Source organism: Nansenia antarctica (assembly GCF_963989245.1).
Source record: "Nansenia antarctica genome assembly, chromosome: 8".
In the NCBI taxonomy this organism is placed as follows: Eukaryota; Metazoa; Chordata; class Actinopteri; order Argentiniformes; family Microstomatidae; genus Nansenia; species Nansenia antarctica.
In genome coordinates, this window is record NC_137678.1 from 42,116,485 (window position 1) to 42,128,611 (window position 12,127).

Consider the following 12,127-nt stretch of genomic DNA (forward strand, 5'->3'; position numbering starts at 1 on the left):
TCCGCGGCCCATGTTCGGCAAGTTCATACAGTCAGCATCCCACTTTCCCAAAATTCACGTTGTTGTAACTGGTAAGTAGACTAATGTTATAACCTACATAAATTACACGTATTTACATTCATCCAGGATTCTATTACTGTAACCGAATACCGAAATCTGAAGCAAGCCTACACTGACATTTTAGCAGTGTTGATAGCCTAGCCTAGGATAATGTTAGCCGACAGCCTGCCAACGCACCTCCCGCTATGGTTATACCTAAGTACAGGCTTATTGCATTCACTCAGGATATTCAAACGTTCCAATTAGAACATTGAGTGTTAGGTTGTTGAATACTTGTCTGGACAATTGTCTGGCTAGCTACCAGCTCCCAAGCAGAAACGTTTATAGATGAGATTTTGAAATTCTGTAGACATTTTTACCAATATATTGCATTAGGCTACACAGATGTTTATTTCATGTATGCTACTTAGACTGGGCTAGATATTTTTATGGCTATATACCTATTTTTATTTTTTATTTTATATTTTTATGGCTCCAACATCTTCACAGACTCAAAGATGAAGGTCAGTTTGATGGTGACTTCTTGGACAAGAACCTTATCTTATTCTGCTTCCTTGGTTTGATTCAGGTAAGTGGCATCAACAATGGATGGTGTAGACATGTATAGCCTAAAATACTCTAACCAACAGGCCTATGATTATACTTTAATAAAAGGCCTAAACTTTTCCCAGTAATTAATTTTGTAATTTGATTTGGTATTACTCTGATCATGTCCGCAGGATGAATTGGATTCAGTTAAGGAGACCTGGAACAGCCATCTGATTCGTCCATCAAGGAATGAGCTTGTTCCCCACGGTCGCCCGGATGTCATGTATACCATACCTGAATTGTATGGCACAGGCGATTATCTGTGTCAAGTGTCGGAGGAAAATCGTACCAACTGTGAAGGCGACTGTATCCACCGCCATGACATGAGGACGTTTTCACCCTGTGCACCCACATAATGGCACAAAACAATCTCCATGTTCCTGTGGATGCATTCATGGCAATTGACCTCTACATTTCCTTGAGGGAAGAATTGTCTGCACTTGTAAATGTTGAGTGAGTGAGATTCATATGAGGACCATCACCAGGCTCTGGAATACATTCACATGGGCCAGCTCCAAGCAGCCTCTTCATAGACTCAAGACTCTTATTATTTTGAAAGGGTGATGGACAAACCTGGGATGTCAGTATCTTGAGTAAAACTACAGAATAGAATGCATTTACCTTAGCAGTGGAAATTATCAAATAAATGGCAAAACAAAATTAAAGTCAAAACATTTTTGTTTAATAAATTGACTAATGTGCATGTTATTTGAGAACTCTGATATACTGTTAATATCATAACATGAAAGAAACTCAGGGTAAGCTGAACCTTAGCACTGGAAATAATCAAATAAATGACAAAGAATAATGCCACGTTTTTGTTGAATAATTGACTTGTGCATGTTATTTGAGCACCCTGATATACTGTTAATCAGAACCCTGATATGCTGTTAAACATGAAACTAACCCAGGGTAAACTGAACCCTGGCAGTGGAAATAATAAAATGAATGTACAAAAAATAAATAAAGTCCCCTTTTTTGTTGAATAATTGACGAATGTGCATGCTGTTTGAGGACCCTGATATACTGTTAATAACATAACATGAAAGAAACTCAGGGTAAGCAGAATTACGGAAAGAGAGAGAATGAAGGTGCCATTCTGCCACAACAACACCGTTTCCTGGGGACCTCCAGAGAGATGGTGAATTACCTACAGTAGAATAGAGAAGCATAACATGAGCTACATGCAGTTGTAGATGTACATACCCAATCATGTACATTGAACTCACACACCTGACACTTACCACTAAATAATGTCCATCACCCACACGTTTGCATCAAGGACGCTGGTGAACTCTTCTGCCAATTCAAGGTATGATCCATAGTTGTTTGGGACTTCTAACACACACCCACATGTGTGGGACTGGGGGCTTCTTGTAAAGGTACTCTTAGGCTCAACAAATCGGATGTGGATTTCCTTGGCAACCAGGAGGTCTGCACCTATTAAAGACAACACAAAATGGTATGGATGCCACCCATTAGTCAATTAATTGACTGATTAGTATTAGTCAATACATTTTTACAGCACTGAACAGACTTCAAAGGAACAGGTTAATACTATCAAATAACTGAAACTTTCTTGCAGAATTACCGGTGCAAAATCTGAGAAATTTCCTGAGCCGAGCTTCGCTACAGGTCCTGATGAACTTCTTCAGGAAATCCAGAATCTCCTGTTCTCTTTTGTTGAGGTTCTCATACTGTAGCTTGGCTACAACCTTCCTGCTTGTAGGAGTGAGGCTGGTCATCACTTCATCCATTCCCCCTGGGGGCAGTTTCAGCCCTTTCAACACAGTGCTCCAACAGTCAGCTATATATGCTGGATCCTGCACTATTTCTTTGTGTGCCACTTCAAGTAACGTCTTCCTGACATTCTCCTCGGTGACAAGACGTTTTACATGATGTGCCTCTAGGAAATCCATCCATTCCTCTGTTCCAGAAATTGATTTGAAGTCCTTCATTGCTTGCTCAGAAACGTCCTTTTCTTCAGTGGGAACTGTTTCTAAAAACGTTGAAAACAGGTCATCATCCATGATTTTTTGTCCAAGACAGTAGAAGAGGAAGGGCTTGGCCAGTACTACAGGGAAATAATTGGCAATGTTGTAGCCTATGACCATTACTTTAGCTACGTTTTCCCATTCATCTGTCATGTCATGTCTTGTCATAGGTATTCTCACAGCGTTTCCGCAAGTGCATTTCATAACAAAGGTCTCCCAGTATTCACTTAAAGCATCACGCAGGACTCCACCAGTGTCTTCTCCCTTCTCTGTGGTACCATTGGGTAGAACCATCGCCACCTCCAAGAGAGTGTCATCAACAGATAGACGACCATCCTTACAGGCAGCATTTAACTCTTCAAACACATTTCCCCTGTGAAGCCTTAGCTTTGTGACCTTGGGAGGTTCAACTGTTGCACTTTCCAGAGGGTATGATATATTATCTAGTGGTAGGGTATCATCCAGACTGATGGTGACATCCATGAAGGAGTAGCCTATCTGTATTTCCTCATCAACTATAATGGGGTGCCTGCTCCCTGTGGAAGCAGCTGTAGAGGTAGAAGCAGCTGCAGATGGAGGTGAGTTTCCTCAGTCCTTTTTTTTTTTTTCCACTTACTACTATAATTAGTATACTGTTCATTGTTCTTCATACAAGTTCTGCAAGATTCTGATCACTGGATTTAAAAAAACATGTTTTTTTTCTGGTCCCAGACAATCCCAATGTTTGCTTGTGTATTCAAACCTGGGAAGTTTATAGTTTATAGTAATCAGGAATGACATCTCACATGTCTCACAGGATTTCGTAGTATCAAGGTAACAATCACAACAATATAGGTTACCCCCTCCCCACAAACTGACATTACCATGTGTAATACATGGGCCCTGTTCAAATACTTTAGAAATCTATCTATTCATCAGTCCTTGATTAAATCAAATAAAGCTTGCATGGACCAATCTACTCATGTTAACTCAGTGATCAAGGAAGCAAGGGTGCATTCATAAAGTATTGGAACAAGCCCCTTTCTCAGGTGTCCTCTCAAGGAGGGTTGTGCATTTTACAAAACTGCTTTGCTGTGACTTCTTCTCTTCATGTTGTTTTACAGATATATATATATTTATTATACACATTTACATTAACTGTCATTTACTGCACTCGATCTAACGGAAAACAACCTTGCACAATCAGAATGCCAGAATATTAGAAAGGTGTCATTCAAAGAGCAACCACAATTTAACCTCATAGGAGCCAACGGACCCCGATGGGCATCCGAAGTGATATAAAGAGTTTACCTCGATCAATTCTCTTCATCGATATCACCTTTTTTTCACAATTTTGCATGCTATACGATGCCACCATTTTTTTCCCGAGACGGTAAACACGGCCTAAGTCACGTCCAGTTTTCTCCAACTGGAGAATGTGTCATGTCCGGTTTCAACGCTGAATTTCCATACCATTGGTCGGCCAACCCAAAAAAATCCCCCCCCCCCCAAAAATAAAAAAATAAAAATCTGATACATGAGAAAGGTCAAAGGTCAAAGATGGTGCCAAAATATCTCCAAATGGCCTAAACATATAGGTGTCTGCCTAAACATACCTGTACTAAAACAGGTACAAAGTTGCATTTGCTCACATTACTAGCATCGACTTTGGCACAAGTACTAATAAGACCCTGGAGTACTGATTCCTAGATGATTTGGGCTTCGTTATCAGGTTTCCAAGGTGATATTCACTGTAAAAGCTGTTATTTTTTTAGGCGGAGACTGAATTTGAGATGTTTTATAATGTTGCTCTATTTGCTCTGACACAGTAACATAGATTTTGATTCTGACACTTCTACAGCCACCCCACAGGTGTTAGCTTTCATTTGATAACAATATCATTATGAAGGCCCTTGTGGAGATATTCTATATTCACTGTGGGCATGTCATTTCGAGCAGAAAACCAGAAAAATTAGGTGGATAAGAAGAGGTTTTAATATTTAACATCAAGAACAAAATAGAACAGAAGTTTAAACATAATTTCAGTTCCAAAATGCCAAAGCAAAACAGCACAGGGTATATAATATTTGGTCAATTCTAACCAGGATCCGTAGAACATCAACCCATTGAATTAAAAAAAAAAAAAACGTGTAAGTGGCTTATGGTCGGTCAGGTATAGAATTAAGGGTAGGGTCGTCCCAACACGGATCCCACTTAGCATCTAAGCAAATAATATTGGTAGGTGAAAACCTGGTAAATAAAATATAAAAGGTGGGTAAATCAAGTTTACTTGGGGGAGGGAAAAGTCACCATTTGTCAACAAGAATCCATGACAAATCAAAGAAATCATTTCCCAGCTGAGTTAAGTTCCTCTAGTAGATTTGGCGGTCGGCTGAGGTCCTGCCTCAGTGATTCTGGAATGTCGAGTCTACCATAGTCTTCCTCCCTCACCGACAGTCGGATCAACATCAAGCAGTATTCTTGTAAAGAGTACACTGGAAAGTAAAACAAAAATACAGTGTCTAATTTGAATTTGATAGCTTTCTATTTACCGGTCTATTGTGTTCAAGAAGGCAAAACACAGAGCATGGGCCTGGTCACGTCTCTTCACTACACTCGCTCCCCGCTGGTGGAATGAGCTTCCCACGGCTGTCAGAACTGCAGTCACTCCCCATCTTCTGCCGGAGACTGAAGACCCATCTCTTCAGGTTACACCTTAACAGCTCCTCCTGAGACATCTACTACCCCCCAACACTGCGTCTCCTGAGACACCTGCTTCCCCCTATACTATGTCTCCTAAGATTTCTACTTCCCCCCTTGTACTGTTTCTCCAGTGTCTATTACAAATATCACGACGACTACAAATGTATCGATTTGGAATAAGGCTTCTGCTAAATGCCAAAAATGTAAATGTAAAAATGTATGGAATGGCAGAAATGAGGGGTGGATGATGTCAACCCCCTGTCGGAGGTGTCTTGAAGTCAAAATTGTAAATATTGACTATGTTCTTGTCTTGTGGTTATGTGTGTACATGTCCATGTGATAGTTATGTGCAATGTGTGTATCTTTTTGACACTGCTGTATTGAGCTTTTCCACCTGTACCGAAAACAAATTCCACCGACCTAGGTCGTGTGGTCATTAAACGATTCATTCATTCATTCAAAAGTAATAGTCTAAAAATGTTTTTTCCTCTCACTGGTCTCCTTAGGCCTATTACATCTGATCATCTGATTGTCTGATGATCTATAAATGTGACAACTTAAGCTGATGTCAATGCAGACTAGAGGTCTGCCGTTCTCAGGTCAGTGCATATAAAGAGTAAAGGAAACAACAGCTAGATCCACACCTGGCCTTGTTATGTTGACATCCAGATACTCTGGGCGACCATCCTCTTCATATTCTGCGGGGGCTGGCATATGCACGTCTTCCAGGTTCCCTTGAAGATTTGCGCCAGTAAGAGAGTCTCTAAAAACCCACGGGTGAGCTGCAGATGTGATAGAGAAAATTAAAGCTGTGGCACCAAAGTGAATTACGCGCATGCATAACATTCATCTCCCCCCCCCCCCCGTAGGCAACATTGTTGACACCTAAATTGGTAAAATGACAGATCAAAAGGAAAAACATGCGGGCTAAAAAGAAGATGAGTAGAAACATAAAAGTAAAGCTTGATGATAGAAGACCCACTCAGAAAAGTATCCATGCGATGATATCCGCCCGGTGGGATGTCTCCGTACGAGACGGGCCGTCCGGTGAAGTTGAGCCACGATATTGTGGCGCTTTGTTCCGTTCGATTAATGAACTTCACATAGGTCGGAATATCTGAATTGAGAGATCTCAGAGATTGATTTTCACTTCCGCCCCTCTCTACTATGGGGACGGCCATGGTCGTCACGTAGCAAGCAGCAATGCCACGAAGATGATTTAAAAAACAATAATAAATGGAACACGAGAGGGCGGCATTGTTTAAATGCTGAAGACGTCAACAATGGAAAGCCATTCTGGGCCCTATTCCACAAAGCTCGATAAAGTTCTAAGCCTCGATAAAGTTCTAAGCCTCGAAAATGTTAGCTTGCGTTCGGTGCCATCAATGTGGCTCAAATAATTCGCTGCTTGGTTGAGCTCCTTCTGAGTCAGATATAATTAGCCTGGTCCCGACCAGGCTAAAACACAGGCTATAGTCATCCGTGCGTCAAAAAAGGCTCACAGGCGGAAACTAAACCCTGAACGAAAGTTCCTCATGTATCTTTTAGGAAATATTAGTTCCCACTTCACATGAGATAGATAGATTAGATAGTTTGACTGTGTGATAGATAGATAATTTGATATTTTGAAAGTGTGATCGATCGATAGATAGTTTGATTGTGTGATAGATAACTTGATATTTTGAAAGTGTGATAGATAGATAAAGAAAAGAGTGTAAAAAAAAAAAGAAGTAATTGTCTCAACTTGCATTGCCGTCATGACAGCGGTCTGGCCGGCGTAGTGGTTAAGGCTGCGGACTCGAGTTCCAAAGGTTGCGAGTTCGAGACTTGACTAAGTCATTCATTTTTTTTTTTTTACATTTAACCGAAGATTTCATGCAAAGGTTTCAAACACCATTGTAATCGTGTCAGTTCTTGTAAATTAGCCTGCACCATAATTTTATAGCCTACAATACTTTTTTAGATGAGATTTTAGATTAGATTCAGACAACGAAATGCAGTAAAAAGTGCGTCTGTAGAGGGATTCGAACCACTGATATAAAATGACGAATAAATCCTATGGCAGCAGTCAATACCACTAGGCCATTGTGGCGATATGACGGTTTGTAGCCTGCTGCAGATATCACCACAGTAGTAATATTCATTTATTAAAATATGAACATATAACAATAACTGGGGCTAGTATGACCTACGCATTTAATCGGTCAGCAATTTCTTGCCAAACCATTTCCCTCGCCTTGTTAATTGCGGCAGTATTGCACTATTTTACATTTTATTTTTCCGTTTTCATAAAAATCAATAATTCGGAATGCTGCGCAAATGTAGTACCCCTGCAGAGTGGAGTATCTTCATTTCGACAGATCGACACTTCAGGGCTTTTTATGTCTGCGTGCACGCGCCCATATCGAAGATTTGTAAGCCTGTCTTCTGTGAACACTGATGACACAAGGCTGATCCTCATTCGAGGAATCACCTGAGGCTTGAATACCAATCTCGAGGTCCCTGAGCGCCGCATTTAATTAGAGCGCCGCTATATTAAGCCACCTTTAGTGAAACGGACCCCTGGTGGCCAGATGTTGAGGCTGTTGCTCTACTACTCCCATCATTGATGCATAAAGGCAGTAGGCTATTATCATATTTGCAAAAAAAGCTGAAGAATGATTTTCTTTTCTTTGGTCTAGCCCATAATGATGCATCTGAATTCTCATAGCTGGAGCAAGTTACACAGGGCATTATACAACAATTAGGCTACTTAGAGTATATATTTAAAATATCTAATGTTGATCAATAATGGGGCAATGAGCAAGTTGGGAGTAGCTGTGTTTTAATTAGACCTCATTTTCAATGCCCTCCTCACCTACTGATTATCCATATCATCATTATGCTTCTTTTTTCTTTTTTCTGAATGAATGAATGAATGAATGAATGAATGAATGAATGGTCTTTATTGTCATTGATATAGTACAGGTACCATACAACGTACAGTGTCCTTGAGTTTGAGAAAGGCGCTTTTAAAAATCTATTATTATTATTATTATTATTATTATTATTATTATTATTATTATTATTATCATCAGAAGGAATATCTGTAATGTTATTGCTATAGCATTATTTGGCAAGTCCTGTACATTTCCAGTCTCCACATCCTCCACATACACGTTTAAACACCGAGTTAAAACCACCACATATACCATATCTTATCTTGATATAGATCATTCCTTTAAACCCTTGTCTGGCAAATCCTTGAAAACAACATCCATGAGGTTCACCCCATACATGCGCTCACATGCTGAAAATAACTTTCACTATCTCCCTCACCATGCTGCATCAAAGGTCCCCTACAGTAAAATGTGTCTATTTAGTACACATATTAGTCTACTTTAATATCTTTCCAAAATGTAATATTTCTCAAGTCAATAGCCTATTTGCTCATGGAGGCAGGTTCTAGTGCCAATTATATAGAGAGCAGACCGTTCATTTCTTGATTTAATTTAAGCGAGGGTGGGAGGTAGGTGAGTCATGCTGGTCTCTGGTCCTGAGGGTTGGAGCATCCTTCACTCATATGTATGTCAGGGTCAGTGGAGGCACAAGGTCTGGTGGAGGTAGGAATTGGAGGACAGGCTCATTGTACTAGCATGCATTACAATAGGCCCATCCTCTGCCAGCCTCCGGGTCAGGGTATAGTCTGAGTCAGGGTTTAGTCAGGGTCAGGGTATAGTCAGGGTCAGGGTTTAGTCAGGGTCAGGGTATAGTCAGGGTCAGGGTATAGTCAGGGTCAGGGTTTAGTCAGGGTCAGGGTATAGTCAGGGTCAGGGTATAGTCAGGGTCAGGGTATAGTCAGGGTCAGGGTATAGTCCAGGTTTAGCCAGGGTTTAGTCTGAGTCAGGGTTTAGTCTGAGTATGGAGGTGGGTTGTGGAGTGGAGAAGGGTTGCACCTAAATGAGAAGATGCTTGTTAATGGGCCCTCAAGATCAGCATGACCTAACCTGTAGAAATGGGAGGTCAGTACAACTGCCACCCCCCCCCCCCCCCCCCCCCCCCCCGCCCCTCCCCGCTCCTCCTGTCATGGAAAGACAAAAAATTGTGAAATCCACTTAAAATTCCAGTGTGGTTGGTCCTCCCTGTGGAGGACACTGGGAGATTCCTTGGTGGTGACAGCCTTTGATGTCAGTGTTTTTTTTTTCTTTTCTTGAGAAACAGCAGGCCCCGTGTGGTTAGGAACTATTCAAGGCAGTCATTGGTTGCGCGTAATGATATTCTACAACTGCTGTGAATTCAACTAAGCATAATATATCATTCTAATCAAAGACGTTTTAATTACTTAGAGATAATAGCTGTGTCGTGAATCCTTCATCGAAATAGAATGATCTTGTGTCTTCATCTGAGATGAATAGATTAATGAATCTGTCAATCATATCTTCATTCACATTTGGATGTCTTTTTGATGTGTTTTAATCAAGGTTTGTATTGGAACATATTTCTAGGCAAGGGTTTTTTGTACACATGAACTGTTATTTTTTTCTCTCCAAAAGATCCAAATGAGAACTGTTTTGAATTAACCACAACCTTAAGTGTATTTTGTTTATCTTCTGCGGCTCAAAACCTTCAATCTCATTCATCAAAGTGTTTGTAAATGGATGGAAACTTCTTGAGTGAAGTGTGTGATTGCCCATAAAATTAAATCCTCAATTTATTATCCTTAATAAATCCTCTTTTCTTTTTTATTTTTTTACAGATTATTTACGTCATCCAGTTGTACGGGGAAACCAATAAAGATAACCCTAATCAATCAACACATTAGAGGATCCCCCTAAGTACCAATGCACAGCCTGCAAGCCCAATGTTATGAAGATTCATGGTAACTTCTAGAAACGAATGTTGAGGCTCAGTTGATGGAGTCAGGGAGGAGTATGTGGCCCCTCTATTGGTCCAGACATTCATTAAGACATTCATTTGGGTGTCCCTAGGACTGCTTGTATTCGCTCCTCTACGGGTCTGACTTTGATTGGGGTTTCCCTAGGACTGCCTGTGTTCACCCCTCTTTGGGTCCAGACATCATTGATTGGGGTGTCCCTAGGACTGCCTGTGTTCCCCCCTCTATGGGTCCAGACATTGATTGGGGTGTCCCTAGGACTGCCTGTGTTTACTCCTCTATGGGTCCAGACATTGATTGGGGTGTCCCTAGGACTGCCTGTGTTCACCCCTCTATGGGTCCAGACATTGATTGGGGTGTCCCTAGGACTGCCTGTGTTCACCCCTCTATGGGTCCAGACATTGATTGGGGTGTCCCTAGGACTGCCTGTGTTCACCCCTCTATGGGTCCAGACATTGATTGGGGTGTCCCTAGGACTGCCTGTGTTCACCCCTCTATGGGTCCAGACATTGATTGGGGTGTCCCTAGGACTGCCTGTGTTCACCCCTCTATGGGTCCAGACATTGATTGGGGTGTCCCTAGGACTGCCTGTATCATAACAGAGACACACGCACCAACACCGCTGTGTTAAATGTGTCCACAGCCTCTCCTCTCTCCTGCCTCCAGCTGAAACCTAAGAGGGCTTTCATGTTGCTCTTTCATAAGTCGCTTATCCCTCCCCTTCGCCTTTTATTTCCTTTTTAATTTGCCGAGCCTTTATCTTCGACATATTTTCCGTTGTGTGTGATGGCACAGCGGGGCAGCGCTCTGATGTCGGTTGGCAGGTTTTCTGTGGGTAGTTTTTCTGTGGGAGGTTTGGGCCTCTGATGTTGGCTTGGCACTCTCTAGAAGGTTCTGTGGGATATGAGGTGCAGCGTTTATGTGTGTGTGTGTGTGTGTGTGGTTGTGTGTGTGTGGTGTGTGTGTGGTTGTGTGTGGTTGAGTGTGTGTGTGTGTGTGTGTGTGTGTTTGGAGTAGGTGTTGAATAATCCGCAGACATTGTACTGTAGTTGTAGATGGAAACTGCCGTCCTCCACCCCTTTCTATACGCACACGTACAATCAGTGCAAGTCATACACGTTTCATACAATACCGTGGGCTTATCTAAAGTGCTATATTTCACTCAGACTAAGAGCCGACACCTAACCACTGCAAAGATCATTAGCAGTGATAAAAGCCTGGCACCTTCCCTCAAGTACCATTCACTGGTTATTATTTCACAGGTTATTAACTACTGCAGAGTTGAGGAGATGTGTTTTCTCCAAAAACGTTTAATATGGTTATGGATTGTGAAGTGTGTGCGTGTGTATGTGTGTGTGTGTGTGTGTGTGTGTGTGTGTGTGTGTGTGTGTGTGTGTGTGTGTGTGTGTGTGGAGTGAGCACATCACATTGTTCCTCCATTGCTTCGACAACCCTGATGTTGTGCCATCAGCAGAGCGCCAGAATCTACACCTGAGGGCTCCAGCAGGGACAGTCATATACAGTACAATACATCCCTGCTACCCTCACACACACACACACACACACACACACACACACACACACACACACACACACACTCGCACGCACACACGCACGCACACACACACACACACACACACACACACACACACACACACACACACACACACACACACACAGAAGAGTACATACCAACAGTACAATACCCCCACAGAGGGATCTGGTCTGATGAGGGGGATCTGGTCTGATGTAACAGGGGATCTGGTCTGATGAGGGGGATCTGGTCTGATGTAACAGGGGGATCTGGTCTGATGTAACAGAGGGATCTGGTCTGATGAGGGGGATCTGGTCTGATGTAACAGGGGGATCTGGTCTGATGTAACAGAGGGATCTGGTCTGATGTAACAGGGGATCTGGTCTGATGTAACAG

At 42.0% G+C, this 12,127-nt stretch overlaps 1 long non-coding RNA gene across 2 annotated transcripts; it reads right to left on the reverse strand.

The window, feature by feature from the left end:
- Positions 1 to 1,531: 1,531 nt before the first annotated feature.
- On the reverse strand, positions 1,532 to 6,498 carry LOC308164608. Of its 2 annotated transcripts, XR_013937645.1 has the most exons (4): positions 6,307 to 6,498; positions 5,969 to 6,106; positions 1,893 to 2,088; positions 1,532 to 1,798 (listed from the first exon to the last, which is right to left on the reverse strand). It is a non-coding gene; the product is annotated as an uncharacterized lncRNA (long non-coding RNA). The 2 variants fall into 2 exon arrangements; XR_013937646.1 differs by lacking the exons at positions 1,532 to 1,798; positions 1,893 to 2,088 and adding an exon at positions 4,599 to 5,116.
- Positions 6,499 to 12,127: the final 5,629 nt, after the last annotated feature.